Source organism: Euprymna scolopes, chromosome 16 (assembly GCF_053919585.1).
Source record: "Euprymna scolopes isolate OS-2025 chromosome 16, ASM5391958v1, whole genome shotgun sequence".
NCBI classification, from domain to species: domain Eukaryota; kingdom Metazoa; phylum Mollusca; class Cephalopoda; order Sepiida; family Sepiolidae; genus Euprymna; species Euprymna scolopes.
The window spans coordinates 70,777,252-70,801,084 of NC_136497.1; positions in this window are offsets into that span (position 1 = coordinate 70,777,252).

Genomic DNA, 23,833 nt, shown 5'->3' on the forward strand with positions numbered 1-23,833 from the left:
AGAGAGTGAGTATGGGGTGGAGGTTGACGATGTAGGCAGAAAATTCAAAAGCAGATAATGCGTAAAGAAAATTTAGATTAAATCCCCTTAAAAAAAGTTAATGCGAAAAACAAAAGTTAGACAAGGACGTGTAAATCAGGAGCCGAAGAACAAATATAATTAATGGGAATAATAATAAAAGCAGAAAAACCACGAATAGGGAGAATAACACGTCTCGACACGCACTTCTTGTAAATGGAATGCCTCCGACTCGTTTTAAGATGGCGGCCAGATAGCCGCAGTATCATTTGTAAGATTTGGCGCCGATAGCCACATCTACACCGACGCCATCTTTGATATTGTTTCTCGGTTTTTCCCCCTCTGCATTGCGTTTTTTATGCCTTTTACTTTAATTTTACTTATATATTATTTTTTTTTTTTTGTTATTCAGGCTCCATTTTATTTCAATATTTTAAATATCTTTTATCTCAAATTTCATCTCCTTTCTCTCTCTTTCTCCTCTCGCTCTTTCTCACTCACACACAAATACACACACACGCGCAAATATATATATATATATATATATATATATATATATATATATATATATATATATATATATGATCATTTGTTATTATCTGATTATTTCTGTATTCTTATATACGCTTTTTTTTTGTAAGGTAAAAACAATTTTTAATATATTTCCTAATTTTTCTTCCACTTTATAAATTTATTTTTAGTTTATTTTACATAACTTTTTTTTCTTAATCTGATTTGAATTTTATTATTTTTTTCTACATTTTTCAAATCATATTATTTTTTATGTAAAATCTTGCTTTTCCTGGTTGTTCATCTCAGATAAGAAAATATCTTATTTATTTTTTTTCCATATTACTTTTTAAAGATGAATTGTATTTGAAAAACCGTATTTGAATTGTCTAGATCATACGCATACTTAATTTACCCTTGTTCTACTTTTTATAATTCCTTTTTTTTTTCTCCTTTTTGTTTCATTTTTTTTTTTTTTTTTTACTATTCCTGTTTTCCTACGTTTCTCATTCTCTTCGGTGTTTAGTCATTTCTTCTACGATTCTAATATATTTACCTTACTCTTCTGTTTTCATTATTTCGACATATCCATTTGCTTCAATCGTGCTTCTATTTATTGTCTAATCTATCCTAATCACGCTTATATATTAACGGATTTATTTCATGTTCAAACCGAAGTGACGTCTTCTTACTGTAGGGAACTAATCAAATTATTAAGGGAGTTCGAATAGAGATCGATCTTTCTACTAAACCTTTATTATTGTATCGATCCGGCCCTGTCGGTGTGGCATTAGAATACGCCGACTGCCCCCCTGCAGAGGGTAAAAGTCCCTCAATGGAGGTCCTGGATATGACCTTAAACTATATCCAGTGGTGAGGCCCCAGCTTGTGAGCTTTGGGGAGTGTGGAGCCACCCTTTAATTACCATTGCTCCCAGGTCCACTCTGACACGGAGTGGTAGTACCTGTTAGGGTCCCAACTATGGGTTAAATAGAAATCAACGTGACAACAACAAATATATTCTATTAAAAAAAAATTTCTTCAAAATCTTTGGATTCGGCATTAAATAACCCGGAAAGGGTTGATATGCCGTAAAACAAAAACAACCAACCAACCGTATCGATCCCTCTTTCGATTTATTTATATAACTATCATTCAATCTATCTTTTTGGTCATGATTCTATCTATTCTTCATTCCTCATTTTCTATTTACTTTCATTATCTTGTTCCGCGCGCATTTGCCTGCCTTCTTACGACATCAAAGTTTAACATATTGTTTCGTTTTAATATAGAAATAAAGTCAGCTTCAAAACATTAAACTAGACTGTAATCGAACATACGTTCTATAGTTTCCTCGGCATTTATTAACGAATGTGGTCGCCACAGGCGACAAAAATATACGCTCCTTCCGACAGCAACTTTTCATTTTGTGCAAATTTTGAAATATAACTTTTATATCTAACTAGCGAGGGGAACCCGGCTTTGCCCGGGTGCTTGTAGGTGTGTGTGGAAACTTCGGGGTGGAGTGGGGGGGGATTAAAAAAAGTAAGTATGAGGATCAAACCCGAACCGTTGAGGCAAAGTTGTAGATTAAAGTGTGAAAAAAAAAAAAAAGTGCGATGTTAACCATTGCCCCACCGCGACATGCTAACGGAAACACGTTTGAATTTATTTAATTACTTGGATTTAGCAGGTGCCCGTTTTAATGAGTTAATGAGGTCAAGTTTGACTGCGGGATAGTACCTTCATTTACTGCTGAACGCTCTCCCCCAGTTGTTATAGGAAAAAGACTAACCCACATGCGGCGAGCGACAAATATTGAATATTTATCTTCCCGAAATCGAGCAAATTAAATAGACAGACGAGCTTCGTTGTTAACTGTGAGATATTACGATTTATATGTGATATAAAAAGTTTTAAAACGTTGTGAAGCGAGCGACCGCTTTTGTTGACATACAGAAAAAGCGAACACACATACATACATACATACATACATACATACATTTTCGCTTTTATATATATAGATTATCTTTTTACAAAATACACCAAGACCTGTATAGCGAAAGGATGCTTTATTTTTGGAGAGTATTGCCGACCATACGTTCCGTCTTGGCGTTCAAAAATTGCCTTCCATTGTAATATAATAGGAAACACGTAGCACATCGGTAGTGACGAAGTCTTAGTCAGGTTGTTCATGGTTGATCTGCTAAACTCAGCTACCGTGTTTCTGAAGAACATCATCCTGCCTCCTCTTATGGAATGTTTCGGGGAAATTTCATAATGTATAATTCCTTGCAGACATATTTAAAATAATAAAATCAAGAGCAATATTAAAATTTTTAATGAAAATGCGTGTTCATTATATACTGCACTTATTTCGATAGACACCATTATTCATGTAAATGGCGATATGTTGTTGGTTATTGTGGAGACAGAATTTATGTTCCAAATCCTATTATGAACAAAGTCAGACGTCACAGACAGCATAAACTATACGTACAGGCTATATATATATATATATATATATATATATATATATACGCTATGTTTCACCAACATTAAGCTTGAGCTCATGTAACATCATGCATTTGTGATGAGGCAGGTAAACTACTATCAATATAACGCTGGCTTTTTTTTTTCCTGAAAAGAAGGGGTATTTCATGTTTCTTTCGACACTATAAGTATTACCAAAGAAGGTAATACGTATATATACAGCATAATCACGTTAACACACCGGTTCCTGTCAGGTCACCAAAGTTAAGCAACGTTGAGCCTGGTCATTACTAAAATGGGTGACGAATTCGGGAATTCCAGGCGCTGTATGTAGGAGAATGTCGACACCTAACGTCGTCATCTCCCCCGACAGGGATATACATGCGATTAAGGACCGCTTGTTAATTTCATACTTACATGAAACTTTCTCCTTCGAAGGAAGCTGCTTAAACCCGAATAGGGTTAGTGCTGATGCACACACAGACACAGACACACACATACACACACACTCACACACACACACCAAAGAAGATACTAAACTGCACTCAAATCAGTGGTTCTTTATTGTGAAATCTTCACAGCAAGAACTCATCTTCTTCAACAACAACGAAAAGCTGACTAACCCAATGTTGGTCATCGACGTTGCTATTCGGTAGGTATAGAAAGCATGGATAATCTGTGCAGCCATCTTCAAGTCTTCAATTGATTCCAACAACTTTAAAATTTCACACAGATTTACACGTGCTTTTTTGTAGTTCAACGTAAACAACATCGTTTCCCCATCGTTTTGTGAAATTCTTTCATGTAAACTGAATGCATAACAGAAATCGATGAAATCTTATTTCCGATATTCAGAAAGAACTGCTTTAAGACTTCTGTTCTATAAGTCAATTAAAATTCTCCATTTCATAGCGTCTTACGTCAAACCTTATAATTCAATCAAGTCAAAAATATTGCCACAGGAGACAAGTGAAGATGCTTCACCAAACATACAGAATACAAATAGAAGGTTATTCCTTGCGCGAATAGACGTTTCTCTCGAAATCGGAAAGCCAGTTACTGAGCAGACAACTTCGATAGATTGATGTATTGTGTCAGTGATATCGGCTTAGCTCAAAGACACCGGTTGGTCGTTTTCTTCTTTAGTGTATTCATCACACTTTGTTGTATAAATTAGATATCTGTATTCTGAATCCAAACAAGATTTGATGATGACATTTCGCTCAGAAGGTGGAAGATGAAGGACATGGGAAACTTGCATAAGAAAGAGGTGAGTATTGGGCATAGAGCTTGTTTTTGCGATTGATATGTAGCAGTAGGTAATGTGATATTTCACTTCCCTTCGTACATTTTGTATGTTCTTTACGTGTATTTTGTGCCAGATATGAGAAACAAATAGCATATCCTTGTCCTCTTGTTTAACCCCTAATTATGCGTGATTTTTAGTTTACAGTGTGTGGAAAACATGTCTGTAGATGTAGTATAATCGATTTAAATGATTTGTACTATTCTAATCTATTTTTTTTTTAGTTTTGAGAGGAGAAGGAAAATAATTATGAACGTTTACTCATGGATCTGTTTTACAAAAGCAAAACCCATAAACGTTTAGAGTTATATTTTAGGAATACGTAATGAGCAAGTAGAATATATAATAGAAATCAGATTTGACCCTGAAAAATAAATTATATATATATATATATATATATATATATATATATATATATATATATTTGTTTAATTCAGTATACAAAAAGCAAAGTAAATCAGTTAGAAATGCTTGACCTTTTAGTATAATCTTGAAACGTTGATCAGATGTTCTCTTATCCTTTTACGTCTTTTAAAGTTACCTTTTCATTTGATATCAATGTTTTGCATTTGTTCTTTTTTTTGTAATGATTTTCGTTCATTTTAATTGACAACATTCTTCTTTTTTCCTCATATATTTTCATTCTTCAATTTTTCTTCACTTTGTCATTCGTTTGCCTTTCTGCTTTGGCTCTCCATTATCGGTGATTGGTTTTGTCTTTTTCCCTCCTTCCCTATACATTTGTGCGTTTGTTGCTTGTTTCTTATTTAATTTACTTTGTTTCATTTATTTCACATTGTTCTTGGCATTTTGATTTTCTTCCTAATTATTTTTCTACTGACATTTTTATATATCCACTCATCTTTTTTTTTTAGTTTTAGAATTGAACTTTTTTAACTTCACGTTGAATTTTATCCTCACATTTTAATAAAAAAAATTGTTTTTCAATTCTAATCTTTTTTTCTTACAATTTTCCCTAAAATGTAAAACTAGAGTAAAGCTATTTTTTTATAGAAATCGTTCCATCTTATTTTTTTTTAAGTATGACATATTCTGATTTTACTAAAAGTAAAAAAGATTAAGAAAAAATGTTGTATTAAAAACTTGATTATAAAAAAATGAAAGAATAGTAAAAAAAAATAAATACAACGTTGCGTGAATAGCAAGAGTGTAAAGCAGGTTTTCTATTACGCATGATATTTGGGGATCTTTCAAAAGCCATTTTAATCATTATTGCTGAGAGCAACGATGTTTCTGCACTCTTCGTCTCGTTTCAATTCTTGCTTTGTTTTTCGTTTTCTTGCTATTTTGTTTACGCATTTCTTTATTTTAATTATTTTTACGATCTTAATCTTTCATATTCTTTTTTCTTGCACCTACAAACACCTACTTATATACATATATATATATATATATATATATATATATATATATATATATATATATATATATATATATATATATATGCATGTATTGCATGTATATATGCGAGTGTGGGATCGACATAAATATATATATATATATATATACATATACATATACATATATATGTACATATATATGTTTGTATATAAATATTTGTATGATTTATGTAAATGAAAAATGTATGCATCAACGTTTGCTGATATACATGTATATAAATGTGTTTTAATACATTAGTGTATATTACGCATTTGACTATATTTATTTATATACGTATATCTACATATATGCACACAACCGGATACACACAGACACACATATATGCATATATATATATATATATATATATTAATACATATATATATTATATATATATATATATATATTTAAATATATATTACAATATGTGTGTGTGCGATTGTGTTGTGTGCATATACACGATATATATATATATATATATATATATGTATGTATATATATATATATATATATATATATATATATATATATATATATATACGCAGAGCTGATGTTTAGCAGAAATTGATGTGGTTCAGTAATGTGCTTATATTTTATAACAATAAATAAATAAATAAATAAATATATATATATATATATATATATATATATATAAAGATATGTTTTTTGGAAAGTGGTATACAATGATTCAGTGTTCAGTTTCATAAAGTATTATACAGTGATTCTTTCATCCATCGCCGATTGGTGATTACTAAGGCCATGACAATAGTATATTCTTTTCATTCTTTTGACTCCCAAGTATATATCCGGCACAGTTAAACATAGTCAATCAACCAAGAAACACATCCGTCTATATAAAAACATTTAAGATATTAATGGATATATGCTCAAGAGTTAAAACAATGAAAATCATTTGCTGTTTTCACAGCCCTAGTGATTTCATATGAATTTTTCCGCTTGGGCGCCCTAGTATATAACGCCTATAAATCGTCCTTATTTACAAAGGGTGTCCTTGATGTAAATCATCTTTAGTCAGAACCGAAAACCGCATTAGCATATAATCTTATCCTCTTTTTTAATTTTGTCAATTTTGATAACAAAAATTAATACTTGTCGCTTCGAATTATCTAAAATAATAGCAAGGGGAGACTTGATTCCAAATATTTCTCATATGCTATATTTCCCCTCTTTTAGAAATAATGTATGATTATGAATATCTCCAGTATCAAATAATCCTTATACACCGTGAAATTTATTTTATGTATGAAAACCAAATAGGAGAGATATAACATATGATAAATATAGCAGTAAGTTTTAGTCTCCCCTCCAACAAGGCCAGAGGTTTTATAGATATATTAGATATTTTGTAACTCATATGCAAAACTTGGAAAACAAATGACTATTTGATATTTTATGACTGTAAATAAGTGCCAAAAATTGGCGTTGGATGATGGATGATCCCGTCACTGTGCGAGATGAAGTGCAAATATCATATACCCACTACACAAGTCAGGTCATTACCTTTCCAACGAGCTTTCATTCATTAAATTCTGATCAATAGTCGCTAAGATTTAAGTTTTTTTAATTGCAAAAGAAAGTGATATATCTATATCTATCAATCTATCTATCTATCTATGTATCTATCTGCATATATACACACAGATATACGTATATATATAATATATATATATATATATATATATATATACTGGCAGCCAAATTGAATATTGAAATGCTCATTATAATATAATCCTATGGTTAGAATTTTATGACAATTCGTAAAAAAAACCCTATATTTTCAAACCAATAAAATATGTCCAAATCTGCCTACATTTCTCTAAAAAGTGTCTGCAAGCCAGCTTAAGTTTTTCTGCTTCGGTTGTCTCGCCTGTAGGTTTGCCAGGCCTCTGATATATTAGACATTATTATATTTAGAAAGTCAAGCAAAATAATTAATATAATTACTAATTTATGTATACTCAACCTCCCTAGTAGAAAACCAACTTCCATCAGCGTATATTATACTTTTTTTCTGTATACATGCATATATTATAATGTATGACCATCTATGTATATAAAAGCGAATATGTATGTATGTATGTATGTATGTATGTTTGTTTGTGTGTATGTATGTGTGTATGCTTGTGTGTCTGCTAAAAACTTTCGACACACGCGACGAAAATTCACAAACTCGGTATCATATCGAAGCACCATCCTTCGCTTGAAAAATATCGAAAAATTGGCCAAAAACGTTAACTGTTTTACCCCGAAATCGACAATTTTCCACAGGGGGAGGGGGGTCAACAAAACCGGTTTCTTGTAACGATGCCCGATTCTACACATGCGTCAGATGACGTCATGACGTCGTGACCTTATTTACTTTAAATACTTGAAAACCCGAGTAAACTTCATTTCCGTCGCTTTAGCGCGGTTGGTTAACGCGTTTGTTCATTATCTAAACGTTTTGGGTTCGAATCGTGGAGTGAGATGGGTTTTTTTTTCGATTTTTTACATTTAAATATTGAACCCTGTATTATTTAAGCCATTTTTCACGTAACGTTCGTTTTCGTGTTTTTTTTTTGTTTTTTTTTTTACTTCGCTTATTCTTAGCCACACCCGAGTATCCACCGATTTTTTAAAATTTTTATATCGAAACATTTTTCACGTGTTCGTTTTTCTGTTTTCAACGTTCGTTTGCCTTACGTTAGATTTTTTTGTGTTTTTTTATGTTTTGATTACCCCCCCTTCCCGCTTAATTAAAACGTTGTTTTCTTTTCTTACTTCGCTTATAACAATGTTTCGTAATCGTAACGCTCGACGTCTTTCAAACATCTTTCACTAACTCATTCTGGCTGGCCGATTTTATTTTCAAACTTCGCCTCAGCGCTTCGGGTTCGACCCCCCCCCGGTTTCTTTTTTATTTAACACCACACACACCTAAAACGACCCGGGCAACGCCGGGTACCCCTGCTAGTTCAACATAAATCGTAGTCATAATACTCGAACATTCGCAAATCTATACACACTCACAGGCATTCATAATACACCCCGTTTTTATTAAGTAAATATAAAAAATACAATAATAGATGGAAGTTCAGTAAATCTACGGCATTATATATACATACTAAACAACCCGTGACCTGTTGGGTCAGTATGTTATATTAGCTATGGAATTAATGTATGAGCGTGACACTTGTGACGTAAAGAAAATATTTTTTGTGACATAACAGAAACATTTCTATGAAAGTATATTAAAATGAAAAAGAATATAGATGGATTTCTATGAGTCGTTCTGTTTATAATTGTTTATTTTTGAGAAAAAAAAACTTACAGCCATTGAATTATAAGCGGTTTGCCATACTTATAAGTAAATGTGCACTGAACAGATACCGTAATAGTTCAAGTTTAATTCAAATTTTGATATATCTTTTTTGAATGAAATTGTTAGTTGAAAGTACAGAATAGTTGAAAACACTCTCCCCATGTTAAGAATGGCTTTTTAAATAGATAATGAAATTAAAATGTAACTTTTTTCATTTATTTTTTAAAAAAACATGGATTAAATATTTAATTTATGTTAATAATAAGATCAATAAAACTAATTAGAACAATGTGGAAATGAACGATGTAAAAAAAAAGCAGAAAGTATTAACAATTGTTTAAAAAACAATTGGGACGTTGAAAACGTACACAGTAAAACAATACGTTTTATTGTGTTGATTATTTGTAAAAGAAACCTCAACATTTTCGGGATTATTTATTTATGTTGGTAGTGTAGAAAAAATGTATAAATGTTTTTTAAGAAAGGTGTATTAAAAAATGGAGAATAATTTTAAAAGAAAAAGAAAACGTGGGTAAATCGGCGTTGTAAAGTGCTCTTATATTTGTCAACGGGTCAAAGTTGATTTATTTGTAAGAAAAAAGCGACAGTATAGTTGTAATACACAATAGTTGCAAAACATTTCCACCCTTACCATGTTAAATAATAAATTCTTAATAATAAGCTAATATTTCAATCCGCAGGTCAAATTCTGCAAAAGTAGCAATTTGTGTTTATTTGTTTACGCTATGTACACATGCGCAACCGGATGTGTGGTTAGAACACTCATTACAAGGTCATTTGAGTTTTATAATTATATAAATATATATATATATATATATATATATATATATATATATATATATATATATATATATATATATATATATGGGACCGACAGCTGGACCACCTACAGCAGACATTTGAAGGTCCTGGAGCAGTATAATCAGCATTGTCTCCTCAAGATCCTCAGGATTGGATACAAGGAGCGGCAAACAAACGTAAGCGTCCTGAAGGCGGCCAACATACCTACCATCACCACAACAATCAGCCGACATCAGTTGCGATAGACGGGTCATGTTATGCGCATGCCTGACAATCGTCTTCCAAAGCAAATGCTCTACTGTCAGCTAAAATAGGGAAAGCGGTCCCAAGCAGGACAGAAATAGAGATATAAGGACAACATAAAGATCCCCCTGAGATAGTGTCACTTAAGTCTCACTGGCTGTTCGGATGCTGTTCTCCAGAGGGGCATGTGAAGAAGGATGGTCCATGCAAACACGGTTCACTCGGAAAAGGACCTCCACAGAGCCGCAGAAAACAGGAGGAAGCAGAAAAAGGAGAGAACTACTACCAAGACAGATCCTTCCGCTTCTTCCACGACGCAGCCGACCTCCCACACATGCCCCCACTGTCTGCTGGTCAAGGTTCAGCTTCCACAGTCATCTGTGGACCCACACGTGACCAGACCCAATCTCACCGACGGGAGAACAATCATAATCGCCACGAGTGATTGCCGAATATATATATATATATATATATATATATATATATGAGAGATAGTGCGTACTCCAAAAAGTGTATGTAGTTTCTGTAGTAAATCCCAAGTGTGAGGGCCCAATGAGAGGCAGAGCATCTATATATATTAAAGCGAACATGTGTGTGTATGTATGTTCGCTTTTTGTGCATGTCTGCAAAAGGCTTTTTTTCCGCATGGTTCCTGCTCGGCTCGCTCATTCTTAAAACTTTTTATATCATCTGTAAATCGTAATATCTACGAGTTAACAACGAGGGTCGCCTGTCTATTTAATTTGCCCGACTTTGAACAGATAAATATTCCACAATTTTGGATCGCCGTGTGTTGATTCGGCTTTTTCGTATAAAAGCGAAACTAAGCTTAACACATCGTTCCCGGCGCGAACGTCCAATCAATTTGGAATATCCCCTTTAAATGGGGAGCTGTCCCCCCCCATTATCTTGGGAAAGCCAAAACTGCCACTCAATGAAACAAAGTAAACAAACCACAAAAGACTGCCCCGCAGTAAATTAAAAAAAACTGTCACGTCATTGTAACTCTCCCGCGATGACCTCATTTGCTGTCAATTAAACCTCTTTGAATTGACTCACTTTTTAATTCTTAACTTATCAATTTCTCTCCCCTCGTGGCCGAGATTGTTAGGTAGCTTTTTTCCCTTTCGTTTCCACCTTCGCGTCAAGGCTTTGGGGTTCAATCCTACCTTCCTACTAAAACTTTTTTTTCTTTTACACACACACCTCCAAACACTCGGGCAATGCCAGGTACTCCCCGCTAGTGTATATATAAGGGTGAAAGGAAAAAATTTAACAAAAATTAGTCGAATCTAATTATGAAATTATTTTGAACCAGGATGGGTTTCCTCAAGCGAGAAGAAATAGTCACGTCTGAATTGAAAGTCAGCTAGAGACCTTACTTGTTCATCTCGCGACTAAACATGACATTAACTCGGTTGCTTCCTAACCTGATTTCTTTATCAAAGGCTATCCTTAACTGTACATCGAAACACAACCCTCACGATTGTCATGGACATGAAATATGCGCCTACATTATGGGTACCGTCTGATGCGGCAGGAACATTTTAAAAGAAATGAGAGAGTCATATACTCAGGTCAAAGAACAGACGCTTGCTTTCTATGAGTTTTGATGAATAACCAACAAGGTTTTGAACATACCCATGTCCTGCATCCTGATCATCATTAACAGACCTGAGGTGATTTCTTCAGTATCTGACAAAAGCCAACTCATTGTCAAGAACTTTGCACAAACTCAATCCTTTGCGAGTACCTATCTATTGACTTTCCTCCAATGACCGAAAATAATTTGAGCGACATTCACCTATTTCTTCATGATGTTTCCACGCCCATCAGGAATCTTGATGTCAACAAAACGTCTGACAATATTTCAGTTATTGGTTTTCAAAAGCTGCAACCGGAACTAGTACCAATTCTTGCAAAGCTTTTTAATTGATACATAAAAAACAGTGGTTCGCAACACCTTGAAAAACCTCATTAGTTTCTACAATATTTTAAAATACTGGGTATCTGTCGTCTGCGCCCAAGTACAGACTAATTGATCTCTTTTGTGCGATAAGTAATTTGAACTCATGTTAATTAGATAAATTTTCAATCACCTTAGCAAAAACAACCTATTCATTCAGTACCAAGCAATATGGTTATCGTCCTGATATATATATATATATATATATATATATATATATATATATATATATATATATATATATATATAGTTGATGTACTGACTCTAATTTTGCATGAGATCAGTGAATCTATAGACAGGAAATTCCTCTCTTGAATAATAGCTCTTTACATATCAAAAGAATTTGATGGAATTTGTGGAAGAACGGGAGAGAGTTACTATTTTCTATCTCCATGGTAATTTGATTGAAAGGTGTAGAGGGGGTTTCTTACTTCTATATATGGAAAACTTACCTTTACCAGTATATATACTAAATGGTTTTCTTTGTTTGTAAAACCACCAAGTTGACATTAATTTATACATTGGTACATAGGGGTTTGGTTATTTGCTCCCCCTGTCGACTAGATACTGACATTACTAAAATTAAGGAAATTCTAATCGATAATGGCTACCCAGAATTCTTATTTGATAAATGTATTAAATTTAAAATTAACCAATTTAGTAAGTATATGACCTTTGGCCTTTCAAAGTGTCCTCCATATGTTAAGTTGCTAGGGGTTGGTGAAAAATGTTTGCCCCTGAGGAGGATGGCGAAAGACATCTAGGGTCCAAAAGAATCCTGTTATTTGTAAAGGCTGTACCACAAACAAACTCTTTTAATATATATATATATATATGTATATATATATATATGTGTGTGTGTGTGTGTGTGTGTGTGTGTGTTTATAGTTTATATTATTCATAGTGTGTGTGTTTATAGTTTATATTTGCCACATATGACATCGATCATTGTACGACAGGTTAAGCGTGAATGTAAAGTTCGGCAGCTGAGACTACAATATGTTAAAATAGGAAAACAACAAATTAAATTGTTTAGAGAAATTCAAGAAGGGATCAATTATAAATTCCTATGAGCAAGCACGTGCCAAAATTAAATGCTCACACACATAACTGTACAGTACTTTTATATCGATTAATACTATTCATATATATATATATATATATATATATATAGTTTTAGTAATATATTCATATTTAAATTGACCATATATATATATGTGTGTATATATATATATATATATATATATATATATATATTAGTCATTAAGAGGAGATTGTAGATAAATATATAAATACCCGTTCACATACACTTTTTCATGATAAAGTTAGAACTCAGAATTAGATAGAATCAAGCAATTGCATCGACAACGGACAACGGACAACGCCAGACCCAAAGCGGGTTTATGTACTGCATCTCATCAGTGACGTGCTCCGACATAGGCGCAAACCCAGGTCGTCGCACGCATGAAGTGTGCAATACTGACGACCCAACCGAATGGGCCACGGCGCAATCCATTGGCTATGCCTCGATTGTATTTTTTTATATATTTTATCTTTATTCTACTAAGTGACAAGTCACGCGTCATATACAACTAAGTATTGCACACTTTATGAGGGCGACGACCTGATGAGATGCAGTACATCGAACTCCACTTTGGGTCTGGAGTTGTCCGTTGTCGATGCAATTGCTCGATTCCAGCTAATTATGGGTTCTAGCTTTATCATGAAAAAATGTATGTGAACGGGTGTCTATTTAAATAGACATTCCGACGAGTCATTTACGGGCGTCAATTCCATGGTCAAGTGGGAGAACTGCCGACTGTCAACACGACGGTTCTAGGTTCAATCCTTGGCTTGGGAAAGATGCTAGTCTAGCGGCACTGATGAGTTGTGATACAGGACTGTATGCCGATGACTATATATATATATATATATATATATATATATATATATATATATATGTATGCACATAAAGGAAGACAAAACAAATTATACGTACAAGTAAAGTTCGAAAAATGAAATATGTTTTTCCGAATATCATTTTAAAAAAATGTTGGTTTTAAACAGACATTATTTTTTTTATATTCGGGGTTAATTTTTAACAGGGTTGAATGTTTTATCATCATACAGGACATAGATTATAAAAATTTATGATACAAGTAATTTTTCTTTTCATTATAACTAAGCTCAAGAACTTACATTTGCTTATATATATATATATATATATATATATATATATATATATATATATACATATATATATATATATATATATATATATATATATATACTAGCAGTTCAGCCCTACTTTTCTCGGGCCCTACGTACTGTCATAACTTTATATGCATATATATATATATATATATATATATATATATATATATATATATATATATATATATATTAAAATGATTGATTCATGTCCAGGTAATCTACATCTAAAATGTCATGATTTCATGTGTTTAGACCCAAAATTAGCGGAGGAGTTTGGTAGAGTTTGCAAAGGTCAACTCTTTCAGGTTTTACCTATTGGTAGCCAAATTTACACCTGAAAAACTGATTGCAAATTTGCTGCCTGTTTGAATATCGTTTATGTAAAATTGCAAATGTTTAGACCCGAAATTGGCTGAATAGTTTGCTAGGGACCGCAAAGGCCAAATCTTTTGAACTTTGACCCCTTGACAACTAACTTTCGACTAAAATACGATTTAAAAGCTTGCCCTATATCTCAAATTGAATTAAAAAGTTTGATCCATGCTCTTGTAACCTACATCTAAAATTTCAAGTGTTTAGATCAAAAATTGGGCGAGGAGTTTGGTAGTGTTTTCAAAGGTCAAATCGTTGAACTGTGACATTTGACAGCAGAAAACCGATTTAAAAAGATTTTCCCAAATCTCAATACCCCTTATATCAAATCTCGAGTCTGTAGACTGAAAATTGACAGAATTGTTTGGTAGGGAAATGTATATACGCAGACACACACAGACAATTTTTACCTATATATATATATATATATATATATATATATATATATATATATATATATATATATATAATTCACCCGATTATACTACGTATTACTTGTAATTCGTTAGATAAAAATGTAAAAATAATTTTTATGTAGAATTTTATTTTTTGATACGTCACATGATACGTCACATGATACGTAACATGATACGTCATATTATCCGTAACACACATATATTATTTAATTGGAATTTATTATTGAGATGAGTATTTTTTTTTATTAATTTATTTATCACGACGTACCTAACGCAGGCCAGAAGAATAGTTGGCCGGAACGTCGTTAAACAACAACTAAGAAAGATGAGAATAATAGTCCGCAATAAATAAAATTAATAAGAAACGCACAATAAAATTGCGGGATAGTTTAAGGTGTTTGACACTGAAATTTCAATAAACTTTTCTTTAAAGGAAAATGAACTGAAAAAGAAAGGGCGCAGAAAGAGGAAAACAGAGGGGCCAGAGGGAAATATGAAGAGGTTTGGGTAGAAATGCGTACATATAAAAATTAACTACAAAGTGGAGGAGAAAAATAAAATAAAGAAGAAAAAGAAGAAGAAAAAGAAGGGCGAAGAGAAGGAGGAAAAGCAGAACGCCTATGAAACTGTTCGGTTTTCCTGTTTTCCAAGTGACTATAATATGGTCGTCTTTAAGTCCAACGTAAACAAGTTCTTGATAATTTACCTAATTTCCACTACTAACGACTACTACATTTTCCCATTGTCAATTATAGTCCATAAACCTTTATCCTCGAGCGGGGCCGGGACTTGATAAGTGGTGACCCCTTTGTATAAAAAGAGACCAAGAATATAGGGGATAGGGGAACACTAAGAAGAAAATAAACAGAAAAATATTATAAAGAAAGCATAGTGTTAGCGATAAGAAAAAAGAAAAAAGAAAACATGATTTTTTTTTATAGTCAAAAAGACGTAGTAGTAGGAAGAGGATCGGGAGAAGAGAAGGAAGGTACATGAGAAAGAAAAACGGTACATCTTCATTTCTTTTGTCATTCTTTTCTTCTCCCTTCGATTTTCTTTTTTGGTTTTCTTCCAACAACCTTAGGTTTTCTATCGTTCTCCGTCTCTGTCTGTCTGTCTGTCTGTCTGTCTGTCTCTCTCTCTCTCTCTCTCTCTCTCTCTCTCTCTCTCTCTCTCTCTCTCTCTCTCTCTCCTCATTGGCTCTTCAAATTCAGCTAAGACAACAGCTTGGCATTAAAACACCTATTCGAGAATTTAACCAGGCAGACCTTTTGTTTGTAAAGATGTTGAATGAACGTTCTCGCATTTCTTGGGCGCGGTTAACACCGTCATATCTTCTTTCCATCATCAACTGTCAATACATTATATAGCATACACTTTACGATAAAATTAGAGCGAAAAAAAAAATTAGGACAATCTTAAAATTTATCCACGTTTACTTTCTAGTGATGTTAGGAATAATTGCTTGATACAAAATTGTAGAAATTAATACAGTAGAATCCCAGGGATACGCTTTTAAGGTTACGATGTAGAATACGATGTTTTTTTTTCCGGTCCTTGATTATGGTACTTGCCGCTCCTTGCGGTGTTATTTATAATATTATTTGATTATATACACGTGTATTAAATACTGTACTGTATTTTGTTACTGATTTTTAATATGAACTGTTTAAAATTTTACTTAGGCCCCGCCATACGGCGATTTCAATAAACACGGAACGGCTTAATGCCGTATCCCCGGGTTCTACTGTAACTTTTTCTAATAAAATGCTTTCTCGCAACTCGAAGCAAGTAACAGGAGTGCGAAAAGGAACTCACCTCAATTTTCAATATGTGTTTATGTTGCGGGTAAGATCCGGTTGTGAACAGAAAATAAAAGTAAAATGGTAACCGAAGCTGATTTTATGTTAGTGGGTCTCGCGAAGTAACCTAAAATTTCATTACTCCTATGCAAATTAGATGATGCCGGCTTGGAAACATAATTTTTTTTTTTTTTTAGAGTAGGTGGTGATCAAGAACGCGGGTTTGGATTATAGCGTGTATACGTAAAGTACTGAGTCATGACCACTTTAACCATATAATTGTTAGGTGAAATTGCAGAACAGTTAAAAATTTATTTTTGAAACTACAGAATAGTTAACAATTTAATTTTATAATTATGAATACTTTTTTTAGTTAAACACTATTTAAAAATAGAAGCGATTAAGTTTATAATAGAAACATTAAAAACAACATATCAGTAGTTTTACTTATGATGACTGTCAATTGGTTTGTTTCCAAGTAAAGACTCGTGTTTTAGAAACTGTATTTATGTGCTTCTCACTGAGCAAAGTAGGTACAAAGCCGTTTTTAATGTGGAGATAGAGGGGGAGGGAGAATGGAAAAGCGGACCAGCTCCCGAGAGGTGGGAAATGAGAGCTGGATATTAATTTGCGAGCTGGTCCATGTAGGGTTGCCCCTACATGGGCCAGAAGATTGCCACAAGGGCTGTATTTATTTGCTTCTCCACTGAGCAAATTAGGCACAAGGTCGTTTTTTAATGTGGAGAGAGAGGGGAGGGGAAGGGAAAAGGGGAACCAGCTCCCGAGTGGTCGGAAATGGCAGCTGGATAGTGATCTGCGAGCTGGTCTGAAGATTGCAACAAGGGCAATGGTCTTTGATTGCAGCATCTGCCGACGATATTTATTTGCTTCCCCACCGAGCAAATTAGGCACAAGGCCGATTTTTAAAGTGAGGAGTGAAGGGGAGGTGAAGGGAAAAGGGGACCAGCTCCCAAGAGGTGGGAAATGGGAGCTGGATAGTGACTTGCCAGCTGGCCCAAGTAGGGTTGCCCCTACATAGGCCAGAAGATTGCAACAAGGGCTGCATTTATTTGCTTCTCCACTGAGCAAATTAGACACAAGGTCGTTTTCTAATGTGGAGAGAGAGGGGAGCGGAAGGGAAAAGGGGAACCAGCTCCCGAGTGGTCGGAAATGGCAGCTGGATAGTGATTTGCCAGCTGGCCCAAGTAGGGTTGCCCCTACATAGGCCAGAAGATTGCCACAAGGGCTGTATTTATTTGCTTCTCCACTGAGCAAATTCGACACAAGGTCGTTTTCTAATGTGGAGAGAGAGGGGAGGGGAAGGGAAAAGGGGAACCAGCTCCCGAGTTGTCGGAAATGTCAGCTGGATAGTGATCTGCCAGCTGGTCTGAAGATTGCCACAAGGGCAATGGTCTTTGATTGCAGCATCTGCCGACGATATTTATTTGCTTCCCCACCGAGCAAATTAGGCACAAGGCCGATTTTTAAAGTGTAGAGTGAAGGGGAGGGGAAGGGAAAAGGGGAACCAGCTCCCGAGTGGTCGGAAATGGCAGCTGGATAGTGATTTGCCAGCTGGCCCAAGTAGGGTTGCCCCTACACAGGCCAGAAGATTGCCACAAGGGCTGTATTTATTTGCTTCTCCACTGAGCAAATTCGACACAAGGTCGTTTTTTAATGTGGAGAGAGAGGGGAGGGGAAGGGAAAAGGGGAACCAGCTCCCGAGTGGTCGGAAATGGCAGCTGGATAGTGATCTGCGAGCTGGTCTGAAGATTGCCACAAGGGCAATGGTCTTTGATTGCAGCATCTGCCGACGATATTTATTTGCTTCCCCACCGAGCAAATTAGGCACAAAGCCGATTTTTAAAGTGAGGAGTGAAGGGGAGGGGGAAGGTAAAAGGGGACCAGCTCCCGAGAGGTGGGAAATGGGAGCTGGATAGTGATTTGCCAGCTGGCCCAAGTAGGGTTGCCCCTACATAGGCCAGAAGATTGCCACAAGGGCTGTATTTATTTGCTTCTCCACAGAGCAAATTAGACACAAGGTCGTTTTTTAATGTGGAGAGAGAGGGGAGCGGAAGGGAAAAGGGGAACCAGCTCCCGAGTTGTCGGAAATGGCAGCTGGATAGTGATCTGCGAGCTGGTCTGAAGATTGCCACAAGGGCAATGGTCTTTGATTGCAGCATCTGCCGACGATATTTATTTGCTTCCCCACCGAGCAAATTAGGCACAAGGCCGATTTTTAAAGTAGGGAGTGAAGGGGAGGGGGAAGGGAAAAGGGGTCCAGCTCCTGAGAGGTGGGAAATGAGAGCTGGATAGTGACTTGCCAGCTGGCCCAAGTAGGGTTGCCCCTACATAGGCCAGAAGATTGCCACAAGGGCTGTATTTATTTGCTTCTCCACTGAGCAAATTAGACACAAGGTCGTTTTTTAATGTGGAGAGAGAGGGGAGCGGAAGGGAAAAGGGGAACCAGCTCCCGAGTTGTCGGAAATGGCAGCTGGATAGTGATCTGCGAGCTGGTCTGAAGATTGCCACAAGGGCAATGGTCTTTGATTGCAGCATCTGCCGACGATATTTATTTGCTTCCCCACCGAGCAAATTAGGCACAATGCCGATTTTTAAAGTAGGGAGTGAAGGGGAGGGGGAAGGGAAAAGGGGTCCAGCTCCTGAGAGGTGGGAAATGAGAGCTGGATAGTGACTTGCCAGCTGGCCCAAGTAGGGTTGCCCCTACATAGGCCAGAAGATTGCCACAAGGGCTGTATTTATTTGCTTCTCCACTGAGCAAATTAGACACAAGGTCGTTTTTTAATGTGGAGAGAGAGGGGAGCGGAAGGGAAAAGGGGAACCAGCTCCCGAGTGGTCGGAAATGGCAGCTGGATAGTGATTTGCCAGCTGGCCCAAGTAGGGTTGCCCCTACATAGGCCAGAAGATTGCCACAAGGGCTGTATTTATTTGCTTCTCCACTGAGCAAATTAGACACAAGGTCGTTTTTTTAATGTGCAGAGAGAGGGGAGGGGAAGGAAAAGGGGAACCAGCTCCTGAGTGGTCGGAAATGGCAGCTGGATAGTGATTTGCCAGCTGGTCTGAAGATTGCCACAAGGGCAATGGTCTTTGATTGCAGCATCTGCCGACGATATTTATTTGCTTCCCCACCGAGCAAATTAGGCACAATGCCGATTTTTAAAGTGAGGAGTGAAGGGGAGGGGGAAGGGTAAAGGGGTCCAGCTCCCGAGAGGTGGGAAATGAGAGCTGGATAGTGAGTTGCCAGCTGGCCCAAGTAGGGTTGCCCCTACATAGGCCAGAAGATTGCCACAAGGGCTGTATTTATTTGCTTCTCCACTGAGCAAATTAGACACAAGGTCGTTTTTTTAATGTGGAGAGAGAGGGGAGGGGAAGGGAAAAGGGGAACCAGCTCCCGAGTTGTCGGAAATGGCAGCTGGATAGTGATCTGCGAGCTGGTCTGAAGATTGCCACAAGGGCAATGGTCTTTGATTGCAGCATCTGCCGACGATATTTATTTGCTTCCCCACCGAGCAAATTAGGCACAATGCCGATTTTTAAAGTGAGGAGTGAAGGGGAGGGGGAAGGGAAAAGGGGTCCAGCTCCCGAGAGGTGGGAAATGAGAGCTGGATAGTGAGTTGCCAGCTGGCCCAAGTAGGGTTGCCCCTACATAGGCCAGAAGATTGCCACAAGGGCTGTATTTATTTGCTTCTCCACTGAGCAAATTAGACACAAGGTCGTTTTTTTAATGTGGAGAGAGAGGGGGGGAAGGGAAAAGGGGAACCAGCTCCCGAGTTGTCGGAAATGGCAGCTGGATAGTGATCTGCCAGCTGGTCTGAAGATTGCCACAAGGGCAATGGTCTTTGATTGCAGCATCTGCCGACGATATTTATTTTGTTCCCCACCGAGCAAATTAGGCACAATGCCGATTTTTAAAGTGAGGAGTGAAGGGGAGGGGGAAGGGAAAAGGGGTCCAATCCCGAGAGGTGGGAAATGAGAGCTGGATAGTGAGTTGCCAGCTGGCCCAAGTAGGGTTGCCCCTACATAGGCCAGAAGATTGCCACAAGGGCTGTATTTATTTGCTTCTCCACTGAGCAAATTAGACACAAGGTCGTTTTTTTAATGTGGAGAGAGAGAGGGGGGGGAAAGGGGAACCAGCTCCCGAGTTGTCGGAAATGGCAGCTGGATAGTGATCTGCCAGCTGGTCTGAAGATTGCCACAAGGGCAATGGTCTTTGATTGCAGCATCTGCCGACGATATTTATTTGCTTCCCCACCGAGCAAATTAGGCACAATGCCGATTTTTAAAGTGAGGAGTGAAGGGGAGGGGGAAGGGAAAAGGGGTCCAGCTCCCGAGAGGTGGGAAATGAGAGCTGGATAGTGATTTGCCAGCTGGCCCAAGTAGGGTTGCCCCTACATAGGCCAGAAGATTGCCACAAGGGCTGTATTTATTTGCTTCTCCACTGAGCAAATTAGACACAAGGTCGTTTTTTTAATGTGGAGAGAGAGGGGAGGGGAAGGGAAAAGGGGAACCAGCTCCCGAGTTGTCGGAAATGGCAGCTGGATAGTGATCTGCGAGCTGGTCTGAAGATTGCCACAAGGGCAATGGTCTTTGATTGCAGCATCTGCCGACGATATTTATTTGCTTCCCCACCGAGCAAATTAGGCACAATGCCGATTTTTAAAGTGAGGAGTGAAGGGGAGGGGGAAGGGAAAAGGGGTCCAGCTCCCGAGAGGTGGGAAATGAGAGCTGGATAGTGAGTTGCCAGCTGGCCCAAGTAGGGTTGCCCCTACATAGGCCAGAAGATTGCCACAAGGGCTGTATTTATTTGCTTCTCCACTGAGCAAATTAGACACAAGGTCGTTTTTTTAATGTGGAGAGAGAGGGGGGGGAAGGGAAAAGGGGAACCAGCTCCCGAGTTGTCGGAAATGGCAGCTGGATAGTGATCTGCCAGCTGGTCTGAAGATTGCCACAAGGGCAATGGTCTTTGATTGCAGCATCTGCCGACGATATTTATTTGCTTCCCCACCGAGCAAATTAGGCACAATGCCGATTTTTAAAGTGAGGAGTGAAGGGGAGGGGGAAGGGAAAAGGGGTCCAGCTCCTGAGAGGTGGGAAATGAGAGCTGGATAGTGAGTTGCCAGCTGGCCCAAGTAGGGTTGCCCCTACATAGGCCAGAAGATTGCCACAAGGGCTGTATTTATTTGCTTCTCCACTGAGCAAATTAGACACAAGGTCGTTTTTTTAATGTGGAGAGAGGGGGGGAGGGAAAAGGGGAACCAGCTCCCGAGTTGTCGGAAATGGCAGCTGGATAGTGATCTGCCAGCTGGTCTGAAGATTGCCACAAGGGCAATGGTCTTTGATTGCAGCATCTGCCGACGATATTTATTTGCTTCCCCACCGAGCAAATTAGGCACAATGCCGATTTTTAAAGTGAGGAGTGAAGGGGAGGGGGAAGGGAAAAGGGGTCCAGCTCCCGAGAGGTGGGAAATGAGAGCTGGATAGTGAGTTGCCAGCTGGCCCAAGTAGGGTTGCCCCTACATAGGCCAGAAGATTGCCACAAGGGCTGTATTTATTTGCTTCTCCACTGAGCAAATTAGACACAAGGTCGTTTTTTTAATGTGGAGAGAGAGGGGAGGGGAAGGGAAAAGGGGAACCAGCTCCCGAGTGGTCGGAAATGGCAGCTGGATAGTGATTTGCCAGCTGGTCTGAAGATTGCAACAAGGGCAATGGTCTTTGATTGCAGCATCTGCCGACGATATTTATTTGCTTCCCCACCGAGCAAATTAAGCACAAGGCCGTTTTTTAATGTGGAGAAAGAAAGAGAGGGGGAAGGGAAAAGGGGACCAGCTCCCGAGAGGTGGGAAATGGGAGCTGGATAGTGATTTGCCAGCTGGCTCAAGTAGGGTTGCCCCTACATGGACCAGAAGATTGCCACAAGGGTAATTGTCTTTGCTTGCAGCATCTGCCGGAGCAGGTACTACACTTTGATCTTGGCCCGAAGGCCACAAAAGTCCTCCCGTGAGGGGGAGGTGGCTCGTGTTTTAGAGACGAATAAGCTTATGCGTTGCGTATGCAAATGTATCTCTGTTCGGGCCAACTTGGATGTGCCACTGAATAAGTTAAATGCTGCAGCCAGCTGACATTCTTCAGCGCAAGTTTCCGAGATTCTGATAACGAAGACTTGGGAAAAAACTAACGTTACAATAACAGTGAATATAAAATTTGTCGGCGTGTATGATGTAGACAAATGAATACAGACAAATACATAGATGAACAGATTAATAGATAGAAATGGTACGAAGATATTGAGAAGGAGAATGACAGAAATATATAGAGATAGAAAAAAGACGTTAGCCGAAAAAGAGGAAGATATGTGTAAACAGAGAAATATTACCTAGATTGAGTGCCTGTCGGACAGATAGACAGACAGACAGATGGATAGATAGATAGATAGATAGATAGATAGATAGATAGATAGATAGATAGATAGATAAATAAATAGATAGATAGATAGAAACTGAAAAGAACGATAGAAATATATATAGAAGGAAAAATGATTGAGTGAAAAAGAGGAAGATATGTATAAACATAGACAAGGTTTCTAAATAGATAGATAGATAGATAGATAGATAGATAGATAGATAGATAGATAGATAGATGGATAGATAGATAGATGGATAGATAGATAGATAGACAGATAGATGGATAGATAGATAGATAGTAGTAAGATAGACAGATAGATAGATAGATAGATAGTAGTAAGATAGATAGATAGATAGATGGATAGATAGATGAATGTATAGATAGATAGATAGATAGATAGATAGATGAATGTATAGATAGATAGATAGATAGATAGATAGATAGTAGTAAGATAGATAGATAGATAGATAGATAGATAGATAGTAGTAATATAGATAGATGGATAGATAGTAGTAATATAGATAGATG